Below are 9,738 nucleotides of genomic sequence, written 5' to 3' on the forward strand. Positions count from 1 at the left end.
AATGCTCCCTAATCTGATCTGCCAGATGCTGCCACGTCTCAAATCTCCCACCAGGATACATCTCCCAGCAATTTTCTGTTATGAATTGAATTAGAAACAAGTCCCTGAGGTATCAGAAAAAAGTTATGACCAGACCTGTCATCTGTTCTGTGCAACTCCCATTTTTCAACATAGGAAACTGGGGCACTGACTCAATCTGTCTTGCCTAAAGTTACAGAGAAAGGCTGTAACAGAGCTGGGAATTAAGTTCAGTTCAGCAGTCCAGGTCTTGCACTGGAAGACAAGGTCTTCTCTCTCACATTATCTCTAGTGAGATAAGAGCCAAGGGTGTCCTGTTCACCACACATGATCCCTGCACCTAAAGAGTTTACAGCCTAGTAGACAGGATTTCACAAATCCTGTGAGTAAACAGATGTAAAGCATTCAAAGAGGATTAATAGCCTCTTCACCTTTCCCATTCTTATGGAGGGTATTTAAGGAGAAAAAGTCTCTTGACGCTTCACTGCTATCCAGTACAGCATCACGTCACAGAACAGCGAGGGGATTAACATTTATCAGTCAATTAGGCAAACGAGTTAGCTAAAAAAGAAGAGCTGGTAATGAAGCGGAAAAGCTGTATGTACAACAGGATGGATCTATGCACCTAGGAATGGGTCAAGAGTGTTTATAATATTATTATTAACTGGAAGATTTCATAGATAAAAGCCATTCTGCAAACAGTTTCGGACTGACAAAGGAAAAAGCCATGCTCTGTGGAGCACCTTAATGACAAATCAGAATTAATAAACATTATCCCATTCGTAATAGGAATAAGTGAAAAAGAACAATCAGATCAACTGTCTGCTTTATAGAAAATTGTCACCATGTTCCATATTTTGCTAGCCAATTTCCACCAAGAGAAATGCTCTCTTTCTAACAATATTATTTTAACTAGAGTAAGGGGAATGACTAAATCAACCCACAGGCTAGAATTCCCTTAAGCCAACGTAATCACTCCTCCTGCATGAGTTCTGGAAGAGACTGAAAAGATTTTTTTTTTAAGATAACATGCATCCCAGCAGCCTAATACTCCCTATTCCAACTGCACAGGACTGAACACTCAGCTACCTGACATCACTGTCATATCCACATACAAGGTCCCTAATCTCACACCTGGGATAAAACTGTCACAGCCTGTTACAGCTATTCCAGACAATTTCCTCCTCCTAACCTAATGCCCTTCTCCTAACCTAAACTGCTCTTACAGTTTTAATCAATACAATTTTTTTCTTCCATGCCAATTTGTTGATATAGAGATGCACTGCACATTGGTCAACAGCCAGGATTCACCGCAGCTTGTCTATGGGAAATCGGAGTCCTGCTAGTAATGCTGCTGAATGATATGCTAAGGCTTCATTGGCGTAACAAGGATTCATTTGACCAAATACCAGAGATTTACAGTAGATGTCTATATCTGAGTAAACCACCTACTGTGACTCCATAATCTATAGAGATGAACAGACACTTCTATGGAGTAATTCATTAAGTGCAGGTCAGATGAATCATGCTGTAAAACTTCCTATTTTTCATCACTGACTGAAGAGAGCTAGGGGCATCTGGCTAAGCTGGGCAAACCAGCATCACAAACATCTAAAATCAGGTGAGGTGACCCACAATGACATTTTGGGATGAAAGGGACCATCTCCAGATATGCAGGTACTACTCGTCCTTCCTACTCAGGATCATGCCAGGAAAGGCTAAACTCTGCACAATCCTGTGCCTGGTGGCCCAGGCACAGCCCTGGGTCTATGGGTGTCCATGCTACAAACAGCGGTGATTATTTAAGAGGGCTTAGCCCAGGGCATGATGAATCCTCAAGTTTTTAACGAGGAGAAGGAGGAAGACATACAGCTACGAAAAATACATGATACAGAGTAACACAGAATTGTTCCTGCTTATTTCTAGTGTTGTTCTCATGAAACCTCCAGACCCACAAGGCTGTCAGCCATCAGCAATCGCTCCAGCTAGAGGGGACAGTCTCCTCAAAACTCAGTGTATCTGTGAGCTCCGCGGCTTCTTTGACTGGTTGAGGAACAGGCTTAGGGGTTGTTACCTTAAAAAAATACTCTCTGGGAGACAGGCTGAGAGCAAAAACATAGACGTGCAAATGAGAAGTTGAGCTAAGAGTAAATATTTTTAAGTTTTTCATCATACCAGTGGAAGTACAAGGTTACTTTATGCTTTATCTGTTTGTTTTGTCACCTGTTGTTACCAGTCTTAAATCAAACTCTGGGGAGAAAGGTGATCCCTTTTCATGTCAGTACATAGCTCCTAGCATGATGGGATAGTGTCCTAGAGAGCAACATTTTTAAGACTTCCCTGTATTGCCACATCCAAAATTAGCAACTTAATTTTACAACCCACTCATAACTGCCACAGCCTTCTTGGAGTCATGGCCTGTAGTCTGTGAACAGCTGTTAAGGGAAGTAAAAAGGATGTTAAAGGAAGAAAATTTGACAGTAGAGGAGTCTACTGAAGAGGGAAAGAGATGAAGAAGGCAATAAAAGAGACAGAACAGTGAATTAAAAAGGAGAAGAAGAAAGTACTCTGAAATGCACATATAACTTGAGTGAAAAAAAAAAAACAGACACTGCACTTTGTAATAAACCCAAGAGATGATAAGAAAGAAGCTAAAATAAGCCCAATAGTAGACCATTTTAATTTTAGGAATCAATCATAAAAGTATTTACTGCATAATTAAGAAAACCCTCCAGAAAACATACCAATAGCTCTTAGAAATTCCACACTACAAGTGGAACTATAATTAAACAGCAAAGCAGGATTGGGGGAAAATTGGTTTGAAGCAGCTCAAGAACGAGATGGGTTATGAAATCCTCCAAACAAAGGTGATCAACTCACCTGTTAGAAAAGAGTAACTCAGTACTGCCCCAGCCACCCAAAGCAGCTGAGCAGTTTCCTCATTCTAAAATGTTTTCCTTCACAAAAGGAATTCCTTTTCTCTCTGCTGCAAGAACGTGAATTTAGTGAAGCCACTGCAGAACCACATCATCAGGTCCCACGTTTGGACTTAGGGTATCCTCGGCTGTGACACTGCAGGTCTTGTAAATTAGGCGGATTTGAGCCTTGCCGGTGCTTGCACGACACTTGAACTTCAGATGTTACCGAAGGGTTGTGCCGTGTTCTCTGTTAGCAAGGACTGAATCAGCTCCCCAGTCAGGAGTTACAACCACTGTGCCATTGATGACCCTGTCTAGATCTAGTCAATGGAGCAGATTATTTCTAGCCTTTTTCTACTGATAAAATTGCAATTACAGAAGTTCTGTAGTACAAATGGTAAGTAGTTTTATCCTAAATCTCAGGCCAACAGAAATTCTCCTGGTCCTTTCAGTCTAAATTTTACAACTCAGACAGAGTAATTGATAAGAAAACGATCTTATTTTTAACACAATCAATATAAACCTGTATGCTCTGGAAAGAAATATTTGGGCTCTGCCAATAAACATATAATTCAACATTATATGTTTGCATATACAACAACAGCAAACAACAACAGCAAAAATTGCACTTGGGTAATAAACGGCCAAACATCAAGTGTTGACTAAGCTTAGATCAAAGAGCATGAGTCCAAGAATATTTAAACTGTCGATAGTTTAAGTTTCCTTTCTAATGTGATGTAAAAGATGGTAGTTTGACATCTCCCATTAAAATCACTTAGAAATCAGTATTCAGTGTATAACAGTAATCAAATTCAGTTGCTTAGACTAAACTCAAGGGATCCTTCTATTTTGCAAAGAATCAAAGATTATTTTCTAAGGAACTGAATCAATGAAAAGTAAATAGATTCGGATAAGCTGTGAAAGGATAGCTTATGTCTATTGCCTAGCAGATAAGCTGTGATATCAGTTCTCTGTAAGCAAGCAAATCTAGGCAACAGCATAACCAGGACTGACAGTACTCACAAAATGTGACCCAGAAGTAAATTTCATTCATTCCTAATGCATTTTCAAGGCTAGCAGAGCTTGAAGAAGCATTATGACTTGTAACCAAAACTACCTCAATTTTGCACTTTTTTGGCCAGCTCTGCACCCATATCCATCTTGGAGGGAGGAGGGGGATATCTTTTCATGGGGCTCTCTGGATATGTTGCATTACCATTCCTGCAGCACAAGGATTTTCAAGTAGCTATCAGGCAGCACTTCAGGCCAGTCTGCCTTCCGTGCATTGCTATTATTTTTCCTTGCAAGGGAAGAAATAGAAAGCTTTTAGAGACTATTCATACTGTTTAACAGCAATAAGCCTTTAAAAGTCAAAATACGTCCAGAAATCCCAGGCTCTTTTCAGTCACTGTATGCAAAGATATCAGGCATCTGCCATGAAAAGCTCTATAGAGTAAATTAAATGAAAGGCAACCCATTCCGCCTTCAATCTGCTAAGTGAAGAAATTCTGCTTTTTAAGCTGTTTCTAGCAGTACAAAGAAACAAAAGCTATCTCACTACATGCAACACTTAGTTAAATTAATTTTCCTCAAATCACTAGGAAGTAACTTATCTGTTGTGTATGTACTCTATCAGCAATGTTTATTACAGAGGTGCATTGTTTTTTTGCTCTACTCCAAATTAAAACGCTGATCTACAGCACAAGTCCCTAGCTAGCTATGTACCCATCAATCTACCCACCTGTTGCCAGTTCATAAATAGTTTTCTCCAGCAATAATAATGCATGCATACCTTTTCCTTGCTAGGTGAAGCATCAGCTATTTAATCTTCATAGGTATTTTTTTTATGATGCCAGGAAAGATATATTATCATTGCTGTTACACCCTCACACCAGCAAGGACTCGGGTGATAAGAAAGGAAAAAGACCTGACATAGAAAACTGGGGCTTAGGATTCTCAGTATTTTATTACCATTCCCAAAGGGAAAGCCATGTTATCCGTATTTCTCAATAAACAGAGTAGAGACACTGTAACAGTCATGGAAGTGGGCTGGAAACTCAGTAATGTAGCTCAATGTGCTCGTCTTGGAGAAAAAAGGGAGCTTGCCTGCCCTGTTCTGGAGATTCCTTACTCTTTGTGGCTTCAGAGCCATGCTATGTAAGTCTTGTCCCCAGGCCCTCGTTCCCCGACATAAAACACCTCTGCTGGAGCCATTGGTCATGTTTTCTCAGCCAGTGATATGCTCCGGGATCCACACCAGAAAGCCATTCCATACCTCCCAAAAACTGGATCCAACTAATCTGCTTGGAACCTTAATTCTGAAAATATTGCCAATCTTTACAGAATATATAATTCAGTAAGAACTAAGAATGCTTTGTATTAATAAACCTTTTTACTATTTTTTTTAGCATTTCAGAGTACAATTGACCTAAGACTTGCTTCTAATGTGGGTTTACTCAGTTATCCCTTATTCACAGCCGGAAGAACTGGGACTGTATAAAGCTCAAACGACTGGCTAAAGGCTGTGCAGCAGCCAGCAGCACTGTCAGAGCAACATCCGTTGTCTGTAGCTTCTGACTATAGTCCAATGGGGTTTCTGGCTGTAAAGTTAAGGCAACAATCCTTAATTCTGCCCTCAATTTACTGTCCCTTGATGTAATTTATAAGCTGAAACCGTTAGGACTAACTCCTCCTCTCCCCAGCAAAATATCCTAAAACCTGGGCAGACTTTTTCAGTTTTAGAACTGAGAATTATAAAATAGAGTAAATCTTAGGATTTATTACTTCAAAAGTCTTACCATTTTGCCAAGTATAGAGTGTAAGTCTGAGCACAGCTTGAGCAGACAGCTTCAAGCAAGGCTTAAGAGGTGTAAATCTTCCAAAAGCACAAACAGAGACCTTTGCAGAAGCTTCCTCACTGGAAAACACAAGTTCCAGATTGGCTCCGCTAACTGATCTGAGACAGTCATCTCAGACTGGGTTTGCTTATGCCAGCTTCAGAAGCCTGATGCCACTTCCATAGAAGGAGATCACAAAACCTTCAGCAACAACTGGAACAAGCCATTAGGAAAACATCAAGTAAAATGAAGTAGAAGATAGAACAAATTAATACAAAGAAAGAGCTTGTTTTCAAGTATAACCAGACAGTTTCCAATGTGTTCATGTTCTTTTCCTGTTCTACCTACATTTGCTACAAGAATTTTAAAACATGTACACAGTTCCTCATCTACAATTTAGTATTTTCTAGAGATATCTGATCCATTTCCCTTACCTAATTTCTACAACGTGAGCACTTATGCTCTAAAACATCTTCGTAATAGTTGGTAGTGTCTTAATACAATGTGAGCAAATGAAGGAACCTACATCACCGTCTTCAAATCTATTTAGCCAAAGAAAGGCCAGCAGGAATAGCTACTTCCTATAAAGCTAACTGTAAAGCCAAAAATACACTGCCACATCTTCTTCATTAGGGAAAGCAGAGTTGGAAAGGCTTGCATGGAATATTTCAGTGTAGTGGGGGGAAATGCACAACTACAGCTGATCTCAGAAATAGAAGAACTGCAAAATTTGACATTGCCCAGAACAGCTGAAATAGCTCATTCAGTATCACCTGTATTATTCAAGAATGGTGGCACAAGAGAAGACATTGTTCTAACATGGGGTTTTTATTCAAGGTTTTGTTCCTCACTATGAGAAAGGGGAAGAGTTTAAGATTTTTTTTTTTTTTTTTTATGGAGGAATTGCAGTCACCCAGCAGTGATTAAACAACGCAGATTTTGGGTCAAAGTGTTGCAGTATGACTAATCGAGATTTCCCCTGAAATCAAGACAGTTATTGAGAAAAACTCAATAACGTATTTTAGCAAGGAAGTTATCACATGTTGGAAGCATTCTTTTATTGCTATTATTTTCAGTATCATAACCTCCAGTATCAAAAACTATCTGTGACATGTAGCAAAGATGACTGCCACAAAAGCATACAGAATATCAGAAAAGGAAGTGAGGAAAGAGGTACATGTATTTGTATCTGCTACAAATACACTCACCCACATATTATCTAGGTCTTTGAGCTCAGAAAAAGCTTACCACAGACGGCAGAAGTAATGTAAAACTAGAGGATCCCTTTTTTCCACCATTCTGAGTCACATTCATGAGTCATACCAATACTTCCACCATACTAAGTCTTCTATAACACTACTCTTCCAACCCAAAGCTTCTCTTTATTCACAGATGTAGTGTCGCTCAAATCAGACAGACCATCATTCAGATTAGAGAGACCACTATTTGCACTGATAAAACAAGCAAGATTTGCCCCAAATCAACAGAGCGGTGCCATTTGCTGGTCTGAAAGGCAGAGAACCTGGTTTCCCTCAGAATTTTGCAATGTGTTGAGGTATGTTCTTCTGTAAGTTACTTTGAGTAATTCTACCCAAAACCAGATGACATTCTACAGCACTGTTGGTAGACCATCCATCACTACATTCAGAATGTGGCTCTTAACTTCCCTGAGCCTGTGTTTCCACCAAAAACAATCTCAAACCACCATGTTGACCCTTATTATGAGCCACAGCAACACGACACACTTATTAAGAAACATAATGAATCTGCAATCCTTATTCACACTTCCTTTTGTAATAATACTCTGTAAACACTTCTCTGATGTAAATTCATTTCACTTATTTTCACACACTTGATATGTCTTACTTAAGTACTCCCAAGCACCTTCCTAATAACGGACAAAGAGCACATCTGAACGGTATTATCTGTATATTCAAAATTGCAGCATCATCCTGGAAAATATGCATGGCATTTGGGAGAAGAATTGAAATTTCAGTAAAAACTACTATCAAAACCTCCCGTTCTTAAAAAAAAAAAAAAAAAAAAAAAGTCATGGAGCTTCTGAAGTGGGCTCAGCCTTGCAATTCCTTACCTAACCTATCTGAGAAACTGTCCCTACTACTTTATCAGATATTATTTATCCTTAGAGCCCCTGAGTCAGATATCTAAACAGACATTTATAATAGAAAAATTAAGAGTCATGCATGCATCTAGAGTAATGCTGAATGGAAATTAAGCATACAGTTACGTGCAGATTTTGCAGGTGCTCCTTGACATTGCCCAGAACAGCTGAAATAGCTCATTCAGTATCACCTGTATTATTCAAGTATGGTGGCACAAGAGAAGACATTGTTCTAACATGGGGTTTTTATTCAAGGTTTTGTTCCTCACTATGAGAAAGGGGAAGAGTTTCAAGAGACACAATGCTAGTGTCCACACTGAGCGGATGGACTGTGTTATTTCAAGGTCTTAATCAAAATACACATACACACACAGCCCTGTGTGCATACTACTGACAGTGAAGTGTTAGCTGTAAAACAATACACTTTTTAAGAACGTTAGCTATGTAAAAATATAAAAGTGCAAGGGAACTGCTGAATTAGGCAGCTTAGAAGAAGTTTGGGGCTCTAGCAAGAAAGCGATACAAAGTATATTGTAATATTGCATAAATACAGTCGCGCTGTGAACCTGCCAGGGTATTCCCACCTGCAGGCAGAAACCAAAGCGCCACAAAACGCAACACAAGAAGGCGTTAGGTCACCAAAACCCCAAGGCAAACACCATCAGGAGAATCAACCCCGAAAGAGTAATCGTAACACCACTTTGACATCTACAAAGCTCCGATCAGTTTTAAACTTTTTTGGTGGCTTTCCTCAGTGGGGGAATTACCCGTTCCTCAGTCTCCGCTTCGGCACACGCAGCGCCGGCTCTCTGCATCCGCTGGTTCACGGCTTCAGGGCTGAACCAGACCGGAGTTGAGCTGACAGACTCACCTGGCAGAGTCTGCAGACTGTCTAAAAACTTTGTTGACTAAATAAAAAAAATAAATAAATAAAAAGAACTTGGACTGAGTATAGTCTAACCGCGTTAATTTTTGGATTTCCTTTTTTAAATGACAGGTCTTGTTTCTGCATGCCTGCATACTTAAAAGATAAAATTCTTCTGCACCCAAGCTGCCTGCATGTGCAAGCAAAAAAAAAAAAATGGAAAGAAATGGGAGGAAAAAAAAGGTTACGTTTGGAGCAGAGTGCCCTGGTGCCAGGCTCAGAAAACCAAAAGTGTCCTCTTACCTGGGCTTAAAAACAGCACCCGCAAAATTGCTAACTGCTGCCGGCTGCAGCGCGCAGGGAGCCGGAGCCGAACGCGCTTGGCGGAGCTGTCAGCGCCGGCAGCAGCCGCTGCGGCTGGGAGGAGCGGAGAGGAAAAGTGAAGGAGCGAGAGAGAGAGAGAAAAGGGAAAAACGGGAAAGGAAAGGAAAAGGGGAAAGGAAAGGAAAGGAAAGGAAAGGAAAGGAAAGGAAAGGAAAGGAAAGGAAAGGAAAGGAAAGGAAAGGAAAGGAAAGGAAAGGAAAGGAAAGGAAAGGAAAGGAAAGGAAAGGAAAGGAAAGGAAAGGAAAACAGAAAAAGGAGAGGAGAAAGAGAGGAGAAAGAGAAGAGAAGAGAAGAGAAGAGAAGAGAAGAGAAGAGAAGAGAAGAGAAGAGAAGAGAAGAGAAGAGAAGAGAAGAGAAGAGAAGAGAAGGGGAGGCGGGAAGCGGGGGGCCGCGGCGGCGAGGCCGGGCGGCGGCGGGCGCGGCGAGGCGGGAAGCGGGGGGCCGCGGCGGCGAGGCCGGGCCGGGCGCGGGGGCCGCGGGCGCGGGGAGCCGGCCCGGCGCGGGCGGCAGAGGCGGGCGAGGGGCAGCGCCGCGCCGCGCCGCGGCTTAAGGCGCAGGGGGAAGAGGGGCGGGCGGGGAGGAGTTGGGGGCTGC

At 41.3% G+C, this 9,738-nt stretch overlaps 1 protein-coding gene across 1 annotated transcript in view; it reads right to left on the reverse strand.

Moving 5' to 3' along the window:
• COL22A1 (collagen type XXII alpha 1 chain) overlaps positions 1-9,105 on the reverse strand; it is a 235,298-nt gene extending 226,193 nt beyond the window's left edge. Inside the window, exon 1 of the mRNA XM_062568435.1 lies at positions 9,064-9,105. The gene's annotated coding sequence lies outside the window, so the exon portion shown is untranslated. The remainder of the gene's footprint in view (positions 1-9,063) is intronic.
• Between the last annotated feature and the right edge of the window lie 633 nt (positions 9,106-9,738).

Source organism: Rhea pennata, chromosome 2 (assembly GCF_028389875.1).
Source record: "Rhea pennata isolate bPtePen1 chromosome 2, bPtePen1.pri, whole genome shotgun sequence".
In the NCBI taxonomy this organism is placed as follows: Eukaryota; Metazoa; Chordata; class Aves; order Rheiformes; family Rheidae; genus Rhea; species Rhea pennata.